General features: G+C 37.3%; 1 long non-coding RNA gene across 1 annotated transcript; it reads right to left on the bottom strand.

Annotated features, from left to right (window-relative positions):
• Positions 1 to 17,128: 17,128 nt before the first annotated feature.
• Positions 17,129 to 19,815, bottom strand: LOC117733705. The gene is made up of 4 exons (XR_004609765.1): positions 19,735 to 19,815; positions 19,147 to 19,178; positions 18,175 to 18,201; positions 17,129 to 17,945 (listed from the first exon to the last, which is right to left on the bottom strand). It is a non-coding gene; the product is annotated as an uncharacterized LOC117733705 (long non-coding RNA).
• Between the last annotated feature and the right edge of the window lie 2,449 nt (positions 19,816 to 22,264).

Below are 22,264 nucleotides of genomic sequence, written 5' to 3'. Positions count from 1 at the left end.
ACAGCACAGGCCTAAGGACATTCAAGCCAAAAAATAACAATAACAAAAGTATTATAGTATTATAACGCTGTGTGGATTATCAAGAATATAAAGTGAATTACATTAACTGTAACTATTATCTGAGTGGCAAAAACATAGGTAAACAAACCAATATTACAATAATGTTAATATAAATTCATTAATCCACTAAGCATTTTGCTTTTAGGCAAGTGCAAGCAAAAGAGTTGTTTAAGACCATGTTGATCTTCAACAGATACCATAGACCACTGGAAGTAAGTTAAAAAATAGCTTGTTGTGATTTGGGGCCTTACCTGCAGTTAGAGTGAGCTTGCACATTTTGTCACTATGTGGGTAAGCAGAAACAGAAGCATTTGATTAATGTGCAGCGGAAACATATATGAAAACAATTATTAACAAGTTAAACAAATACTCATCCTGAGCCAAATATTTATAAATTGTTCCTGCAAATTGTTTTCATTTTAAGTCAGAAAACCTGACAGCATAATACACAAACTTGCTGCATCATCTTTAGAAAGTGTGTCACTTTCATATTCTGTGGTGTGTCCAGCAGTGCCAATAGGCAGTTTGTGGTTTTCAAATTATTGGAAAAACTGGTGTATTTTAGCATATAAGATAAAGCCAACAGCCACTGTCAGCCCCTACCAAAATATGTAAGGCATATTCTCAATTATCACCTTGATAAACATTCAAAATTTGACAATTAAGTGAACCGAAATGAGAGAAAAAATGTACAATACAGCTATCGAATGCCTAAAGTATAGGTAGACAGTAGGAAGGACATAGTGGTACTCAGCATCTTCCAACACATACAAAATCCCTTTATTTGATATATGTATAGCAATATACACTGCAACACAAGCAAAACAGTGAAAAAGTGGATTGTTGAAATCGTAGTAAAAGTTATACTTACAAATGGTGAAAGAAGTAAACACTGTCTCTCTGCTGTGACTGATGACTGACAGATGTCTCTCTGTGATGCTTTAAATGGGTATGAAGCTGACGGGGTGTGGCAATAAAGTACGTCACAATGTTCCAATTTTACAATTGTCCACCGATGGAAACTGGCACAGAATAAAAGTGGTTATCAGAGTTCACAGTTGTGACTCATTGTTTATTTCAAAGGGTTACTAAAGTCACAATGATTGGATATTTTCAGATGTGGGTAAATGTTGGTATTATATGGGTTGATTGATACAACAAAAGGACAAATAACCTTTTTTTATTATAATGTCACATTGGCAGCTGTCGATTGCTTTATTTCCTGCAGAAAACTCATTATTCATACTGAGTGACCATGAAAATAAAGATACTCGCCTAATGTAAGATAAAAGTAATGCAATAAACAACAAAGTACAGCTTTCAAGAAAAACGTTTACACATGAGTGGGAACAGATATATGTAATAAAACATTATGATACGATGTAAGGTTTATCAAAATACACAAATTGTTGAGACACAGTAACAATACATGGACAGAACAAGGCTAGTTTCCTTGTTGAAATGAGGAAGAGCATATAAGGCACATCTTAATTACACCTTAATTAAAAGTTTCCCAGAAGGAAACAAACCAATTTCACACCCAATTTTAATTAGTAGCTGTGGGTGTGAGCTTTCTGACGTGCACAGTTGTAAAGCATTCTTGGCCCAGCAGGGTTGGCATGAGCCCCTTTAGATTTTTAAATAATCTGTGGGTAATAATGTAGGACATTTACAGCAATTGAGAGGAGTTGTGGTGGTGGGAGCTGTCATGAGATAGTCACAGCAATTGCATACATATACTGTATCTCCTTACATCATGTCTTTGACCTCATTTTAGACTTATTATGGTTTTGAGTTTGATAAAAGTGTAAATAATTCGATCAAATGACGGAAATGGAATCAGCGACTGCAGAGTTGTGATTTTTTTTTAACGTGTGAGTCGAGAGACAGAGTCCTGTAACATGGCACAGAATATAAGAAGTACAAAGAACAGGCCACCACAGAATATAAGAAGTACAAAGACCAAGATACCACAGACTATAAGAAGTACAAAGACCAAGTTACCACAGAATATAAGAAGTACAAAGACCAAGTTACCACAGAATATAAGAAGTACAAAGAACAGGTTATCACATAATATAAGAAGTACAAAGAACAGGTTACCACAGATGTTGTTTTGCATATATTTATTAATCTCCTGGAGTCTAGTAGCAACTGACCGGGAACTACAGGTAAAAAACTGCCTTTTATCTGGCCATGCCTTACAATGCTCTTAAAGACAAACAACTGGTCAAAGAGAAGAGAACAATCTTTAGGTACTTTTAGGCAGAGCAAGACGAGAATAAATGTAATTTGTTGTTGTGCATATAAGTTAAAAGGTCATTTGGTTTTCACCTCAAATGGTCATCCGGGCAGAAGTAGTAAAAAAATAAAATAAATTGAAAACATGGTACTCTGTGAACATAATATATCGTGAATTATTTTTGCACAAAATATATTCTATTAATTCATTGCTCCAGAGAAAATGTAACAACATAACTGAATATTAATTATATAGTTTAAAAAAAACACACAATAACCATACAAATCACATCACTCAGGACAATAAAATCTTATCAAGATCTCGTGTTGAGATCATTATGACATGACACAAATTATTGAGACAAAGTAACAATACATATTCAGAACAAGGCTAGTTTCTTTCTTGAAATAAGGAACAACACTTAAGGCACATCTAATTACACAGTGGTTTAAAAAGTCTCTAACAATAACAAATAGACTTCACATGCAATTTCTATGGGCAGCTGTGGGTGTGGGCTATCTTTTGTCTGGGCTCTGGATATGGATGATTTCAAGGGATAGTTCTGTGTACAGGGAAACTACTCCCTCATCAGCTACCTTCGCTCTCTCATATCCCAGGGTGTGTAGAAATATTTTTTTCATGATCCAGCCAGTAATTAGTTATTGACATTTGTGAACTTTGACTGTATAGACTAAAGAAAATGTACTATTAATTCTACAGATTTTCATCCCCTTCCCACTATGGAAACCACCCTAAATCAAGTGACTCCGTCAATAAACAAACATCCACCTCACACCAAACCTTGTCCCAGACCATCAATATCTACTTCATCCAACATCCCAGACAATTTCTGTGCTACAAAGACTGGTGGGATTCATGCCAAACCTGATGCCCCGAGTTCCTTTTACAGTTGTGCCAATGGCATCACCTGGATCCTTAACTGCCCAACAAATGTGGTCTTTCAAGATAGCTGCAAATGCTGTAACTGGCCCTAAACAATTGACAAGCCCTATTCCTGTTATAGCAATGGTCCCTTACTCCAATAACAATATACAAGGTTGACGTTAGGAACTTGATCAGTAGCCTGCACTGCCATGTCTCACATGCTCTGAGACCTGATGATCTCACACATTGGAACAACAATGTGCCATCCATTAAAACAACATGAAGGTGTGTTTTGTTGATGCAAAGCACCACTTGGAACTACGTAAAAATAGTCACACATGCCCTGAGTGGATATAAAACACTCAAACAGTAATGCAAATGAGTTTTCATGTGTAAAACACCAAATGTTAGAATCTAAAGATTTAATGAATCAGATCACTTATTTTTCATTATTAGCATCTGACCTGCCTAAGATTAAGCTTAGGGCTTGAAAGGGAGAAATATAAGTGCCAGTACTCCCCTTATTCACATGTTGGCTTGTGTACAGGATGCCATCTGAATACCAGTCCAAAGCATTTTTGGTTAAAAAAAAAAAGTGTCATACACAGCGCTGTGCCATCAGTGTCTGATTTAATATATTCAATTCAGTTTATGAACATAGACTTATTAATTATTGAATATTTATTAAATATTTTGTTTTTTAAAAATGTATTCTAATTTTAATTTTCTTTTTTGTTAAATCTCACAAACCCCCATTTGAGAACCACTATTCTATAGTATGCTGAAAATACTCCAATAATATTTCTAGTGAAACATTATTGGGTTAAGGAGGTGTATTTCTATATATTGACCTGAGTGATCTGTTACAATGTTTTCCTATGTTATTCAACACCTATTGTATTGCTCTATAATATAATATAGAAGGCATACAGCCTGTAATCAACACCAGGCAGCCAGCTATTCATTCAGGTTTTAGGAGCAGTGTCCCAGTCAGATTGAGAGACATATTCTGAATTAAAAGATACTAGAAGATATTGTGTTTGTGGCCAAATGTTTCATGTGATTTGACTTAAAAATACCCAATTTTGGACCCTTATTATTACTATAAATAACACCCAAGATACTTAAAAAGTAGCTATAGTTAATAAATTATTTTTATCATTTACATATATCACATTTCTTTATTCTCTGGAAATGTTTGCCCTGTAAAATAATATTCTGTAAATCAAAAGAACAGATTCAGAAAACTTTAAAATAATATGTTACTGATTATTTTTGTTCTTAAATGAATTACAACACTCCCGTTAGTTGTAATTGTCGCAGAAGCTTTTATTGAGGCAACTTCATTATTAACAATTACATGTCCCAACTTAATTTAACAAGTTTTTTTCAACTGGAATCCAATTAAGTTGTATGCTAAAATATGCTAAAAATTTGCTAAATCACATTAAGTGGTCCTCATTTGGATTCGAACTCCACATCAGTAAAGTCATAGACTGCACCTTGCAGACAGAACTTACTCAAAACCAATTCTGTGGAAGTTAGGTGTCGGGAACAATTTTTTTCTAACAAGTCAATTAATCAGTGAGCAACACTAGACATCTGACTTTACACTTTTATGGATAATTGACGCACAGGTATGTGGTATAATATCACTGATTGATGCCAGGATACCAACAGTAATTGCAGTATTTTTTAAGGACCACTTTTGTTTTGCAGTGTTAGATGTAAGATATTTCAGGCCTATCTCTCCTCTCCTGTAGAGTCCAGCAAATAATGAACATAACAGGTTTAGATAAACTGAGAGTTACAGCCATAACATGCCAGTTCGTTCATGGCCAGTTACTTTTAAGACTCCCTGAGTTCAATAAATATATGTAAACATGACATGACATGATTTAAATACACAATTCTTGAGACAAAGTTACAATACAAACACATAATCTACCTCTCTCCTGTTGAGGCTTCAGTCGTACTACTTTGAATAGTCACATTAATGTGTGGCTGCTGGAGGATAACAGAGCACCATTTGGACTGCTTACATATTCTACCTAGGAGTTGTTGTTGGGCACTGAAGTTAGGGCAGTCCTGTTGCTCTGCCACTCTACACTGCCACTGGCCAGCTGTTGGGCTTATTATAAAAAAGGTCTATATTGTGTTGTTCATTTTCACAAACAGCAGATAGGCAAACAGCAACCAATACAGAACAACCAAACATAGATCAACCCCCCCCCCCCCCGAAAAAAAAGTGCCATTATAATTCTGTTATTTCGGTGATATTGATTATTGATTTATTATTTTGAGCAAGTTAGGATTTTTGTACTTAGAGACAGCACATGAATACATGAATGCAATAGGCAACATCTGTGTCATAATGTCAGACAAATCCATTCACCAAAGGTTAAACATAAACCAAAGAGAACACAAACATACGATTAAATACCCCAACAATTACATAGGCCTAAATCATATACAACGATCATGGAGTTAAGTAATGCATTTCAGATAAATTAACATATCTATGGGGTATTTCCCATGACTTTCATGAGAGAGGTTTCCGTTATGTGTAGTGGTAGGTTAATAAGGATGTCTGGGATAGTCACAGGCATTTATGGATTGTACATACACCAAATTTGATGGGCATTTTAGGATGTATGTTATGCCACCTGAACAGCTTAAAAACGAATGTTGGTCATGAGGGTTGGTATATTGCCCATCTGGTCTTCCGTGACAGTCGTTTCCGTTTGGGGATACGGTAGTTTGAGCAGGATAGTCACAGGCATTTTTGTATTGTGCATACACCAACCCTGCAGGGCATGGTTGGACGTGGGTTTTTCCAGCTACACAGCTCAAAAAAGAATGTTGGTCATGAGGGTTGCTATAATGCCCATCTGGTTTTCCATGACAGTAGTTTCCGTTTGGGGATCCGGTAGTTTGAGCAGGATAGTCACAGGAATTTATGGATTCTACATACACCAAATTTGATGGGCATTTTAGGATGTAGGTTATGCCACCTGAACAGCTTAAGAAAGAATGTTGGTCATGAGGGTTGGTATATTGCCCATCTGCTTTTCCATGACAGTAGTTTCCGTTTGGGGATCCGGTAGTTTGAGCAGGATAGTCACAGGCATTTATGGATTCTACATACACCAAATTTGATGGGCATTTTAGGATGTATGTTATGCCACCTGAACAGCTTAAAAACGAATGTTGGTCATGAGGGTTGGTATATTGCCCATCTGGTCTTCCGTGACAGTCGTTTCCGTTTGGGGATACGGTAGTTTGAGCAGGATAGTCACAGGCATTTTTGTATGGTGCATACACCAAACCTGCAGGGCATGGTTGGACGTGGGTTTTTCCAGCTACACAGCTCAAAAAAGAATGTTGGTCATGAGGGTTGCTATAATGCCCATCTGGTTTTCCATGACAGTAGTTTCCGTTTTGTGTACCGTTAGTTTGAGCAGGATAGTCACAGGCATTTATGGATTCTACATACACCAAATTTGATGGGCATTTTAGGATGTATGTTATGCCACCTGAACAGCTTAAAAACGAATGTTGGTCATGAGGGTTGGTATATTGCCCATCTGGTCTTCCGTGACAGTCGTTTCCGTTTGGGGATACGGTAGTTTGAGCAGGATAGTCACAGGCATTTTTGTATGGTGCATACACCAACCCTGCAGGGCATGGTTGGACGTGGGTTTTTCCAGCTACACAGCTCAAAAAAGATCGTTGGTCATGAGGGTTGCTATAATGCCCATCTGGTTTTCCATGACAGTAGTTTCCGTTTTGTGTACCGTTAGTTTGAGCAGGATAGTCACAGGCATTTATGGATTCTACATACACCAAATTTGATGGGCATTTTAGGATGTAGGTTATGCCACCTGAACAGCTTAAAAACGAATGTTGGTCATGAGGGTTGGTATATTGCCCATCTGCTTTTCCATGACAGTAGTTTCCGTTTGGGGATCCGGTAGTTTGAGCAGGATAGTCACAGGCATTTATGGATTCTACATACACCAAATTTGATGGGCATTTTAGGATGTATGTTATGCCACCTGAACAGCTTAAAAACGAATGTTGGTCATGAGGGTTGGTATATTGCCCATCTGGTCTTCCGTGACAGTCGTTTCCGTTTGGGGATACGGTAGTTTGAGCAGGATAGTCACAGGCATTTTTGTATTGTGCATACACCAACCCTGCAGGGCATGGTTGGACGTGGGTTTTTCCAGCTACACAGCTCAAAAAAGAATGTTGGTCATGAGGGTTGCTATAATGCCCATCCGGTTTTCCATGACAGTAGTTTCCGTTTGGGGATCCGGTAGTTTGAGCAGGATAGTCACAGGCATTTATGGATTCTACATACACCAAATTTGATGGGCATTTTAGGATGTATGTTATGCCACCTGAACAGCTTAAAAACGAATGTTGGTCATGAGGGTTGGTATATTGCCCATCTGGTCTTCCGTGACAGTCGTTTCCGTTTGGGGATACGGTAGTTTGAGCAGGATAGTCACAGGCATTTGTGGATTCTACATATACCAAATTTGATGGGCATTTTAGGATGTAGGTTATGCCACCTGAACAGCTTAAAAAAGAATGTTGGTCATGAGGGTTGGTATATTGCCCATCTGTTCTTCCATGACAGTAGTTTCCGTTTGGGGATCCGGTAGTTTGAGCAGGATAGTCACAGGCATTTTTGTATTGTGCAAACACCAAACCTGTTGGGCATGGTTGGACGTGGGTTTTTCCAGCTAGACATTGGTAAAATGAATGTTGGTCAACAGGGTTAGCGTAGTTCCCATCCGCTCTTCCATGACAGGGGTTTACAGGAAGTAACGGAATTCCTGTCACAAGGCCAGGTAAACCTACAAGAATTATAGTCAGATTTGTGTTAATAGTTCTTTCTGAAAGAGCACATATTTTCACTCTGCATAACGAAAATGTATAAATGTAATAAAAAAGGATTATATTAAAGATAATGACATTGAATCACCACTACCCCATACCTTGCTGATTCTCTAATTGTTGAGTTAAGGACATCATTTATTGAATAGTAAGACTGTTAATTATGAATTATACATGTGATAAACTTACCCAAGCTGGCGATGATCACACAGAGACCTTCAAAGTGACAGACTGGTTAGTATCGGTTTTAAACTCAGATTAACAAGGGACTGTACCCATAAGTGAGTTCAACATACCCAGGCTATGTTTTGGTTATCTGGTTAAACTAACCCTAACAACAACAATCCCATTAAGATGGTAATCTACTCCGTAAATCAATCCAGGGTTTTTTTAATCTGGTTATGACCGTGTTCACATAAAAAGAAAAAAATGTTTGCAGCATCTGACCAATCACCACAACGGACAAGTCTGCTGTCAGCAGAGCGAAGACAAAATTATAATATCGGACTAATACGTAGAAGTTAAACACGTAATTCAGTGCTAAGGTATCAAGGTTTAAACTGACAAATGAAGGAAGGACAGCCGGCCAGAAAATGCCTACTGTGTTAATGAGTACATTAACAGATCTATGATAGTACTGCTTGAAGCAGTGATATTCTAAATCAGTTTAGTTCAGGAGGCGCTGCTTTTATACGAGTTGACCTCCTATCTTTAACATCACCTTCTCCGGAGCAAGTTAGGTGTTTAGCATAAGTAACCATGGCAATCTATGCAGGTAAGAAGTTAACCTCTGTCATGGAACTAAAAACCCAGACCAAACACTGAAGTTACCTAACACACCCTCTACCCTGCACAGCACAGGCCTAAGGACATTCAAGCCAAAAAATAACAATAACAAAAGTATCATAGTAATATAACGCTGTGTGGATTATCAAGAATATAAAGTGAATTACATTAACTGTAACTATTATCTGAGTGGCAAAAACATAGGTAAACAAACCAATATTACAATAATGTTAATATAAATTCATTAATCCACTAAGCATTTTGCTTTTAGGCAAGTGCAAGCAAAAGAGTTGTTTAAGACCATGTTGATCTTCAACAGATACCATAGACCACTGGAAGTAAGTTAAAAAATAGCTTGTTGTGATTTGGGGCCTTACCTGCAGTTAGAGTGAGCTTGCACATTTTGTCACTATGTGGGTAAGCAGAAACAGAAGCATTTGATTAATGTGGAGCGGAAACATATATGAAAACAATTATTAACAAGTTAAACAAATACTCATCCTGAGCCAAATATTTATAAATTGTTCCTGCAAATTGTTTTTATTTTAAGTCAGAAAACCTGACAGCATAATACACAAACTTGCTGCATCGTCTTTAGAAAGTGTGTCACTTTCATATTCTGTGGTGTGTCCAGCAGTGCCAATAGGCAGTTTGTGGTTTTCAAATTATTGGAAAAACTGGTGTATTTTAGCATATAAGATAAAGCCAACAGCCACTGTCAGCCCCTACCAAAATATGTAAGGCATATTCTCAATTATCACCTTGATAAACATTCAAATTTGACAATTAAGTGAACCGAAATGAGAGAAAAAATGTACAATACAGCTATCGAATGCCTAAAGTATAGGTAGACAGTAGGAAGGACATAGTGGTACTCAGCATCTTCCAACACATACAAAATCCCTTTATTTGATATATGTATAGCAATATACACTGCAACACAAGCAAAACAGTGAAAAAGTGGATTGTTAAAATCGTAGTAAAAGTTATACTTACAAATGGTGAAAGAAGTAAACACTGTCTCTCTGCTGTGACTGATGACTGACAGATGTCTCGCTGTGATGCTTTAAATGGGTATGAAGCTGACGGGGTGTGGCAATAAAGTACGTCACAATGTTCCAATTTTACAATTGTCCACCGATGGAAACTGGCACAGAATAAAAGTGGTTATCAGAGTTCACAGTTGTGACTCATTGTTTATTTCAAAGGGTTACTAAAGTCACAATGATTGGATATTTTCAGATGTGGGTAAATGTTGGTATTATATGGGTTGATTGATACAACAAAAGGACAAATAACCTTTTTTTATTATAATGTCACATTGGCAGCTGTCGATTGCTTTATTTCCTGCACAAAACTCATTATTCATACTGAGTGACCATGAAAATAAAGATACTCGTCTAATATAAGATAAAAGTAATGCAATAAACAACAAAGTACAGCTTTCAAGAAAAACGTTTCCACATGAGTGGGAACAGATATATGTAATACAACATTACATATACACAGTTATCAAGCTCCTCTTTTATGGAACCAGCTTCCACTTTCAGTCCGGGAGGCAGACACAGTCACCTCATTCAAGAATAGACTTAAGACTTTCCTGTTTGATAGTGCTTATAGTTAGGGCTGAATCAGGTTTGCCCTGGTCGAGCCCCTTGATATGCTGCTATAGGCTTATAGGCTGCTGGGGGATGTTTTAGGATACACTGAGCACCTATCTCCTCTTCTCTCTCTCCTTATGGATGAATTTAAATCTCTCCATTGCACCTTATTAACTCTGCTTCCTCCCCGGAGTCGTTGTGACTTCAAGTCTCATAGGGTCCATTGGACCTGGAAGTGTCTGATGCCTGTTGAGCCGGCCTCCCGCGTTGGCCCTGCTGATGCGCCCTGCCCCCCCTCCTCTCTACTTCCTTCCGTTTCATGGATTGGAGTTCCATTCATACATTGTCATATTCATGTAATGTGTTTATGTAACTTTGTAAATGCTGTTCATTCTGTACACATGACATCTATTGCTTCTGTCCATCCGGGGAGAGGGATCCTCCTCTGTTGCTCTCCTGAAGGTTTCTTCCCTTTTTTCCCTGTCAAAGGTTATTTTTGGGGAGTTTTTCCTGATCCGATGTGAGGTCCTGGGACAGGGATGTCGTATGTGTACAGATTGTAAAGCCCTCTGAGGCAAATTTGTAATTTGTGATATTGGGCTATACAAAATAAACTGAATTGAATTGAACATTATGATACGATGTAAGGTTTATCAAAATACACAAATTGTTGAGACAAGGTAACAATACATGGACAGAACAAGGCTAGTTTTCTTGTTGAAATGAGGAAGAGCATATAAGGCACATCTTAATTACACCTTAATTAAAAGTTTCCCAGAAGGAAACAAACCAATTTCACACCCAATTTTAATTAGTAGCTGTGGGTGTGAGCTTTCTGACGTGCACAGTTGTAAAGCATTCTTGGCCCAGCAGGGTTGGCATGAGCCCCTTTAGATTTTTAAATAATCTGTGGGTAATAATGTAGGACATTTACAGCAATTGAGAGGAGTTGTGGTGGTGGGAGCTGTCATGAGATAGTCACAGCAATTGCATACATATACTGTATCTCCTTACATCATGTCTTTGACCTCATTTTAGACTTATTATGGTTTTGAGTTTGATAAAAGTGTAAATAAATCGATCAAATGACGGAAATGGAATCAGCGACTGCAGAGTTGTGATTTTTTTTTAACGTGTGAGTCGAGAGACAGAGTCCTGTAACATGGCACAGAATATAAGAAGTACAAAGAACAGGCCACCACAGAATATAAGAAGTACAAAGACCAAGATACCACAGACTATAAGAAGTACAAAGAACAGGTTATCACATAATATAAGAAGTACAAAGAACAGGTTACCACAGATGTTGTTTTGCATATATTTATTAATCTCCTGGAGTCTAGTAGCAACTGACCAGGAACTACAGGTAAAAAACTGCCTTTTATCTGGCCATGCCTTACAATGCTCTTAAAGACAAACAACTGGTCAAAGAGAAGAGAACAATCTTTAGGTACTTTTAGGCAGAGCAAGACGAGAATAAATGTATTTTGTTGTTGTGCATATAAGTTAAAAGGTCATTTGGTTTTCACCTCAAATGGTCATCCGGGCAGAAGTAGTAAAAAAATAAAATAAATTGAAAACATGGTACTCTGTGAACATAATATATCGTGAATTATTTTTGCACAAAATATATTCTATTAATTCATTGCTCCAGAGAAAATGTAACAACATAACTGAATATTAATTATATAGTTTAAAAAAAACACACAATAACCATACAAATCACATCACTCAGGACAATAAAATCTTATCAAGATCTCGTGTTGAGATCATTATGACATGACACAAATTATTGAGACAAAGTAACAATACATATTCAGAACAAGGCTAGTTTCTTTCTTGAAATAAGGAACAACACTTAAGGCACATCTAATTACACAGTGGTTTAAAAAGTCTCTAACAATAACAAATAGACTTCACATGCAATTTCTATGGGCAGCTGTGGGTGTGGGCTATCTTTTGTCTGGGCTCTGGATATGGATGATTTCAAGGGATAGTTCTGTGTACAGGGAAACTACTCCCTCATCAGCTACCTTCGCTCTGTCGTATCCCAGGGTGTGTAGAAATATTGTGTTCATGATCCAGCCAGTAATTAGTTATTGACATTTGTGAACTTTGACTGTATAGACTAAAGAAAATGTACTATTATTTCTACAGATTTTCATCCCCTTCCCACTATGGAAACCACCTTAAATCAAGTGACTCCGTCAATAAAGAAAAATCCACCTCACACCAAACCTTGTCCCAGACCATCAATATCTACTTCATCCAACATCCCAGACAATTTCTGTGCTACAAAGACTGGTGGGATTCATGCCAAACCTGATGCCCCGAGTTTCTTTTACAGTTGTGCCAATGGCATCACCTGGATCCTTAACTGCCCAACAAATTTGGTCTTTCAAGATAGCTGCAAATGCTGTAACTGGCCCTAAACAATTGACAAGCCCTATTCCTGTTATAGCAATGGTCCATTACTCCAATAACAATATACAAGGTTGACGTTAGGAACTTGATCAGTAGCCTGCACTGCCATGTCTCACATGCTCTGAGACCTGATGATCTCACACATTGGAACAACAATGTGCCATCCATTAAAACAACATGAAAGTGTGTTTTGTTGATGCAAAGCACCACTCGGAACTACGTAAAAATAGTCACACATGCCCTGAGTGGATATAAAACACTCAAACAGTAATGCAAATGAGTTTTCATGTGTAAAACACCAAATGTTAGAATCTAAAGATTTAATGAATCAGATCACTTATTTTTCATTATTAGCATCTGACCTGCCTAAGATTAAGCTTAGGGCTTGAAAGGGAGAAATATAAGTGCCAGTACTCCCCTTATTCACATGTTGGCTTGTGTACAGGACGCCATCTGAATACCAGTCCAAAGCATTTTTGGTTAAAAAAAAAAAAGTGTCATACACAGCGCTGTGCCATCAGTGTCTGATTTAATATATTCAATTCAGTTTATGAACATAGACTTATTAATTATTGAATATTTATTAAATATTTTGTTTTTTAAAAATGTATTCTAATTTTAATTTTCTTTTTTTTAAATCTCACAAACCCCCATTTGAGAACCACTATTCTATAGTATGCTGAAAATACTCCAATAATATTTCTAGTGAAACATTATAGGGTTAAGGAGGTGTATTTCTGTATATTGACCAGAGTGATCTGTTACAATGCTTTCCTATGTTATTCAACACCTATTGTATTGCTCTATAATATAATATAGAAGGCATACAGCCTGTAATCAACACCAGGCAGCCAGCTATTCATTCAGGCTTTAGGAGCAGTGTCCCAGTCAGATTGAGAGACATATTCTGAATTAAAAGATACTAGAAGATATTGTGTTTGTGGCCAAATGTTTCATGTGATTTGACTTAAAAATACCCAATTTTGGACCCTTATTATTACTATAAATAACACCCAAGATACTTAAAAAGTAGCTATAGTTAATAAATTATTTTTATCATTTACATATATCACATTTCTTTATTCTCTGGAAATGTTTGCCCTGTAAAATAATATTCTGTAAATCAAAAGAACAGATTCAGAAAACTTTAAAATAATATGTTACTGATTATATTTGTTCTTAAATGAATTACAACACTCCCGTTAGTTGTAATTGTCCCAGAAGCTTTTATTGAGGCAACTTCATTATTAACAATTACAAGTCCCACCTTAATTTAACAAGTTTTTTTCAACTGGAATCCAATTAAGTTGTATGCTAAAATATGCTAAAAATTTGCTAAATCACATTAAGTGGTCCTCATTTGGATTTGAACTCCACATCAGTAAAGTCATAGACTGCACCTTGCAGACAGAACTTACTCAAAACCAATTCTGTGGAAGTTAGGTGTCGGGAACAATTTTTTTCTAACAAGTCAATTAATCAGTGAGCAACACTAGACATCTGACTTTACACTTTTATGGATAATTAACGCACAGGTATGTGGTATAATATCAATGATTGATGCCAGGATACCAACAGTAATTGCAGTATTTTTTAAGGACCACATTTGTTTTGCAGTGTTAGATGTAAGATATTTCAGGCCTATCTCTCCTCTCCTGTAGAGTCCAGCAAATAATGAACATAACAGGTTTAGATAAACTGAGAGTTACAGCCATAACATGCCAGATCGTTCATGGCCAGTTACTTTTAAGACTACCTGAGTTCAATAAATATATGTAAACATGACATGACATGATTTAAATACACAATTCTTGAGACAAAGTTACAATACAAACACATAATCTACCTCTCTCCTGTTGAGGCTTCAGTCGTACTACTTTGAATAGTCACATGAATGTGTGGCTGCTGGAGGATAACAGAGCACCATTTGGACTGCTCACATATTCTACCTAGGAGTTGTTGTTGGGCACTGAAGTTAGGGCAGTCCTGTTGCTCTGCCACTCTACACTGCCACTGGCCAGCTGTTGGGCTTATTATAAAAAAGGTCTATATTTATTTATTCATTTATTTTGCAAGGACAATGCACACCAATCAACAGTTGGACTGTAAGTGAGCCAGAGTTAGCCAGAGAGGCTAATTTCCATCTGCTGTCCCTGGCCAGATGTTTTTAAGGCAGCCTAAAATAACAAAATCTCAAAATAAAAATGGAAATAAAATTCATAGACAAACTGACAACAACATATAAACAAAACCAATACACAGCAAAAAGAAAGGGTACAGCAATAGACCAGAGACATAATGGGCTGCAGCATGAATCAGGCAGAACAAACCCAGCTACAATACAACATACACATCAAAAACAAATGCACATATAGCCGAAACAAGCATCAGGACAGACAGCACATCAATGACTGCACACCTGATTGGCAACAAGCCATTCCTTCAGGTTATGCTTGAACGTGTTGTACTTGTTGTGTGCACGCATGTGTGGTGGCAGAGCATTCCACGAGTGACCTGCCTTCACTGAGAATGTAGACTTGCTAAACGAGCTTGACCTATATGAAATGACACAATCACCTCTTGTAGCAGATCTAGTGAGTCTGCTGCTTTCACTGCTTTGTTTAACAAATTCACTAAGCGGGGGCGGAGCCATACCATTTAAAATTTTAAAAACCAGACACACATCAGTGAATTTAATGATGTTCTCCCAACTCAGGATGTGGTGTTTTTTGAGAATATTGCAGTGATGGTGGTGTTTTTGTTTTTTATCAAGTATTTTGATGGCTTGCTTATGGAGAATGGGAATAGATTTTAATGTTGTGCTGTTGGCTTGTGCCCAGCTGGTTAAGCAGTAGGTCAGATGGGGGACAATCATTGCATTAAAATACAATTTTGCACCCCGCATGGTTAAACAGTGTCTTATATATATAAAATTCATGAGATTAAATTTCAAGACCTTTGTCACATGGTTTACCTGTTTTTTAAAAGAGAGATTAGAATCAATAAAAATACCTAAATATTTAAAATATGACACTACCTGTAGCCTCTCACCAGCAACATAAACGTCTGGCTCCGGTGACACTTTGCAAGCCCTCTTTGTGAAGAACATATAAACAGTCTTTTTAACATTCAGATGAAGGCAGGAATTTGCAAGCCATTTAGTTACATTAGTCATTGTGGACGTGAGTTTGAGTGCAGCTTGTTCTTTGTTCTTTGCATGCACATATATCACTGTATCGTCAGCATACATTTGAATATCACACCCATCGCAGACGTCCGGCAAATCATTAATGTATAAACTGAATAAAAGGGGTCCCAAAATAGAACCCTGGGGTACTCCCACAGTAGATCTTAGAGTAGATGATGAAACATCACCCACTCTGACACACTGTGTTCTTCCTTCAAGGTAGGATTTCAGCAGGGCAAGAGACTCTCGGGAAAAGTTAAAACTTGACAATTTATTAAGCAGGACATTGTGATTAACCGTATCAAAAGCCTTCTTGAGGTCAAGAAAAACCGCTGCTACTACCCCCCTTTTATCCATTTTAAGCTTCACTTTCTCTAAGAGGAAGCAGTTGGCTGTTTCAGTCGAATGATTGGCCCTGTAACCAAACTGCATAGGATGGAGCTGATATGGAGAGCTGTTGAGATGTTTAGTAAGTTGCTCTGCAAACACATTTCTCAGCAATTTTGGAAACAGCAGGAAGAATACTGATCGGCCGATAATTGGAGACATCGGTTGAATCTCCTGACTTAAAAATGGGCGTTACTATGGCTGATTTCCATCCTTTTGGGAACACACATTGCCTGAGAGAGTTATTCACAATGTTTGTGATTGGGTGAGCGAGTGTGCCTTTGTGTTTCTTTAGAAAAATATTGTCAATTCCATAAACATCTTTGGCCCTTGAGTTCTTGAGTGAGCCTAGAACTCTGGTGACAGTAGATTCAGTGACATCTTCAATAGAGAAGCATGGTTGATCTTCATTTACTGGTATAGGATCAAGTTTACCAATACTGGAGCTTTGAATTAAAGCCTCCACTGAGTTGATAAAGTATGAATTAAAACAGTATTGTGTTGTTCATTTTCACAAACAGCAGATAGGCAAACAGCAACCAATACAGAACAACCAAACATAGATCAACCCCCCCCCGAAAAAAACGTGCCAATATAAGTCTGTTATTTCGGTGATATTGATTATTGATTTATCATTTTGAGCAAGTTAGGATTTTTGTACTTAGAGACAGCACATGAATACATGAATGCAAAATGCAACATCTGTGTCATAATGTCAGACAAATCCATTCACCAAAGGTTAACATAAACCAAAGAGAACACACACATACGATTAAATACCCCAACAATTACATAGGCCTAAATCATATACAACGATCATGGAGTTAAGTAATGCATTTCAGATAAATTAACATATCTATGGGGTATTTCCCATGACTTTCATGAGAGAGGTTTCCGTTATGTGTAGTGGTAGGTTAATAAGGATGTCTGGGATAGTCACAGGCATTTATGGATTCTACATACACCAAATTTGATGGGCATTGTAGGATGTAGGTTATGCCACCTGAACAGCTTAAAAACGAATGTTGGTCATGAGGGTTGGTATATTGCCCATCTGTTCTTCCGTGACAGTCGTTTCCGTTTGGGGATCCGGTAGTTTGAGCAGGATAGTCACAGGCATTTATGGATTCTACATACACCAAATTTGATGGGCATTTTAGGATGTAGGTTATGCCACCTGAACAGCTTAAAAAAGAATGTTGGTCATGAGGGTTGGTATATTGCCCATCTGTTCTTCCGTGACAGTCGTTTCCGTTTGGGGATCCGGTAGTTTGAGCAGGATAGTCACAGGCATTTTTGTATTGTGCAAACACCAAACCTGCTGGGCATGGTTGGACAAAGGTGTGTCCAGCTACACATTGGTAAAATGAATGTTGGTCAACGGGGTTAGCGTAGTTCCCATCCGCTCTTCCATGACAGGGGTTTACAGGATGTATTGGATTTCCTGTCACAAGGCCAGGTAAACCTAAAAGAATTATTGTCAGAATTGTGTTAATAGTTCTTTCTGAAAGAGCACATATTTTCACTCTGCATAACGAAAATGTATAAATGTAATAAAAAGGGATTATATTAAAGATAATGACATTGAATCACCACTACCCCATCCCTTGCTGATTCTCTAATTGTTGAGTTAAGGACATAATTTATTGAATAGTAAGACTGTTAATTATGAATTATACATGTTATAAACTTACCCAAGCTGGCGATGATCACACAGAGACCTTCAAAGTGACAGACTGGTTAGTATCGGCTTCAAACTCAGATTAACAAGGGACTGTACCCATAAGTGAGTTCAACATACCCAGGCTATGTTTTGGTTATCTGGTTAAACTAACCCTAACAACCGCGATCCCATTAAGCTGGTTATCTACTCTGTAAATCAATCCAGGGTTTCTTAATCTGGTTATGAGCGTGTTCACATAAAAAGGAGCAGTGTTTGCAGCATCTGACCAATCACACACATGGACAAGTCTGCCGTCAGCAGAGCGAGGACAGAATTATAATATCGAACTAATACGTAGAAGTTAAACACGTAATTCAGTGTTAAGGTAACAAGGTTTAAACTGACAAATGATGGAAGGACAGCCGGCCAGAAAATGCCTACTGTGTTAATGCGTACATTAACAGATCTATGATATTACTGCTTGAAGCAGTGATATTCTAAATCAGTTTGGTTCAGGAGGCGCTGCTTTTATACGAGTTGACCTCCTATCTTTAACATCACCTTCTCCGGAGCGAGTTAGGTGTTTAGCATAAGTAACCATGGCAATCTATACAGGTAAGAAGTTAACCTCTGTCATGGAACTAAAAACCCAGACCAAACACTGAAGTTACCTAACACACCCTCTACCCTGCACAGCACAGGCCTAAGGACAGTCAAGCCAAAAAATAACAATAACAAAAGTATTATAGTATTATAACGCTGTGTAGATTATCAAGAATATAAAGTGAATTACATTAACTGTAACTATTATCTGAGTGGCAAAAACATAGGTAAACAAACCAAAATTACAATAATGTTAATATAAATTCATTAATCCACTAAGCATTTTGCTTTTAGGCAAGTGCAAGCAAAAGAGTTGTTTAAGACCATGTTGATCTTCAACAGATACCATAGACCACTGGAAGTAAGTTAAAAGATAGCTTGTTGTGATTTGGGGCCTTACCTGCAGTTAGAGTGAGCTTGCACATTTTGACACTATGTGGGTAAGCAGAAACAGAAGCATTTGATTAATGTGCAGCGGAAACAAATATGAAAACAAATACTCATCCTGAGCCAAATATTTATAAATTGTTCCTGCAAATTGTTTTTATTTTAAGTCAGAAAACCTGACAGCATAATACACAAACTTGCTGCATCGTCTTTAGAAAGTGTGTCACTTTCATTTTCGGTGGTGTGTGCAGCAGTGCCAATAGGCCGTTTGTGGTTTTTATAGTATTGGAAAAACTGGTGTATTTTAGCATATAAGATAAAGCCAACAGCCACTGTCAGCCCCCACCAAAATATGTAAGGGATATTCTCAATTATCACCTTAAAACATTCAAATTTTACAATTAAGTGAACCGAAATGAGAGAAAAAATTTACAATACAGCTATCGAATGCCTAAACTATAGGTAGAGAGTAGGAAGGACTCAGCATCTTCCAACACATACAAAATCCCTTTATTTGATATATGTATAGCAATATACACTGCAACACAAGCAAAACAGTGGACATGTGGTTTGTTAAAATCGTAGTAAAAGTTATACTTACAAATGGTGAAAGAAGTAAACACTGTCTCTCTGCTGTGACTGATGAATGACAGATGTGTCTCTGCGATGCTTTAAATGGGTATGAAGCTGACGAGGTGTGGCAATAAAGTAATTGTTCCAGTTTTGCAATTGTCCACCAATGGAAACTGGCACATAATAAAAGTGGTTATCACAGTTGTGACTCATTGTTTATTTCAAACGGTTACTAAAGTCACAATGATTGGATATTTTCAGATGTGGGTAAATGTTGGTATTATATGGGTTGATTGATACAACAAAAGGACAAATAACCTTTTTTTATTATAATGTCACATTGGCAGCTGTCGATTGCTTTATTTCCTGCAGAAAACTCATTATTCATACTGAGTGACCATGAAAATAAAGATACTCGCCTAATGTAAGATAAAAGTAATGCAATAAACAACAAAGTACAGCTTTCAAGAAAAACGTTTACACATGAGTGGGAACAGATATATGTAATACAACATTATGATACGATGTAAGGTTTATCAAAATACACAAATTGTTGAGACAAAGTAACAATACATGGACAGAACAAGGCTAGTTTCCTTGTTGAAATGAGGAAGAGCATATAAGGCACATCTTAATTACACCTTAATTAAAAGTTTCCCAGAAGGAAACAAACCAATTTCACACCCAATTTTGATTAGTAGCTGTGGGTGTGGGCTTTCTGACGTGCACAGTTGTAAAGCATTCTTGGCCCAGCAGGGTTGGCATGAGCCCCTTTAGATTTTTAAATAATCTGTGGGTAATGATGTAGGACATTTACAGCAATTGAGAGGAGTTGTGGTGGTGGGAGCTGTCATGAGATAGTCACAGCAATTGCATACATTTACTGTATCTCCTTACATCATGTCTTTGACCTCATTTTAGACTTATTGTGTTTTTTAAGTTTGATAAAAGTGTAAATAAATAGATCAAATGACGGAAATGGTATCAGCGTCTGCAGAGTTGTGATTTTTTTTTAACGTGTGAGTCGAGAAACGGAGTTCTGTAACATGGCACAGAATATAAGAAGTACAAAGAACAGGCCATCACAGAATATAAGAAGTACAAAGACCAAGTTACCACAGAATATAAGAAGTACAAATACCAAGTTACCACAGAATATAAGAAGTACAAAGAACAGGCCACCACATAATATAAGAAGTACAAAGAACAGGTTACCACAGATGTTGTTTTGCATATATTTATTAATCTCCTGGAGTCTAGTAGCAACTGACCGGGAACTACAGGTAAAAAACTGCCTTTTATCTGACCATGCCTTACAATGCTCTTAAAGACAAACAACTGGTCAAAGAGAAGAGAACAATCTTTAGGTACTTTTAGGCAGATTAAGACGAGAATAAATGTATTTTGTTGTTGTGCATATAAGTTAAAAGGTCATTTGGTTTTCACCTCAAATGGTCATCAGGGCAGAAGTAGTAAAAAAATAAAATAAATTGAAAACATGGTACTCTGTGAACATAATATATCGTGAATTATTTTTTCACAAAATATATTCTATTAATTCATTGCTCCAGAGAAAACGTAACAAAATAACTGAATATTAATTATATAGTAAAAAAAAACACACAATAACCATACAAATCACATCACTCAGGACAATAAAATCTGATCAAGATCTCGTGTTGAGATCATCATGACATGACACAAATTATTGAGACAAAGTAACAATACATATTTAGAACAAGGCTAGTTTCCTTCTTGAAATAAGGAACAACATTTAAGGCACATCTAATTACACAGTGGTTTAAAAAGTCTCTAACAATAACAAATAGACTTCACATGCAATTTCTATGGGCAGCTGTGGGTGTTGGCTATCTTTTGTCTGGGCTCTGGATATGGATGATTTCAAGGGACAGTTCTGTGTACAGGGAAACTACTCCCTCATCAGCTACCTTCGCTCTCTTGTATCCCAGGGTGTGTAGAAATATTTTGTTCATGATCCCGCCAGTAATAAGTTATTGACATTTGTGAACGTTGACTGTACAAACTAAAGAAATTGTACTATTATTTCTACAGATTTTCATCCCCTTCCCACTATGGAAACCACCCTAAATCAAGTGACTCCGTCTATAAACAAACATCCACCTTACACCAAACCTTGTCCCAGACCATCAATATCTACTTCATCCAACATCCCAGACAATTTCTGTGCTACAAAGACTGGTGGGATTCATGCCAAAACTGATGCCCCGGGTTCCTTTTACAGTTGTGCCAATGGCATCACCTGGATCCTTAACTGCCCAACAAATTTTGTATTTCAATATAGCTGCAAATGCTGTAACTGGCCCTAAACAATTGACAAGCCCTAGTCCTGTTATAGCAATGGTCCATTACTCCAATAACAATATACAAGGTTGACGTTAGGAACTTGATCAGTAGCCTGCACTGCCATGTCTCACATGCTCTGAGACCTGATGATCTCACACATTGGAACAACAATGTGCCATCCATTAAAACAACATGAAGGTGTGTCTTGTTGATGCAAAGGCCCACTTGGAACT

Source organism: Cyclopterus lumpus, chromosome 7 (genome assembly GCF_009769545.1).
Source record: "Cyclopterus lumpus isolate fCycLum1 chromosome 7, fCycLum1.pri, whole genome shotgun sequence".
NCBI lineage: Eukaryota > Metazoa > Chordata > Actinopteri > Perciformes > Cyclopteridae > Cyclopterus > Cyclopterus lumpus.
This window is presented reverse-complemented; position numbering and strand designations above follow the sequence as displayed.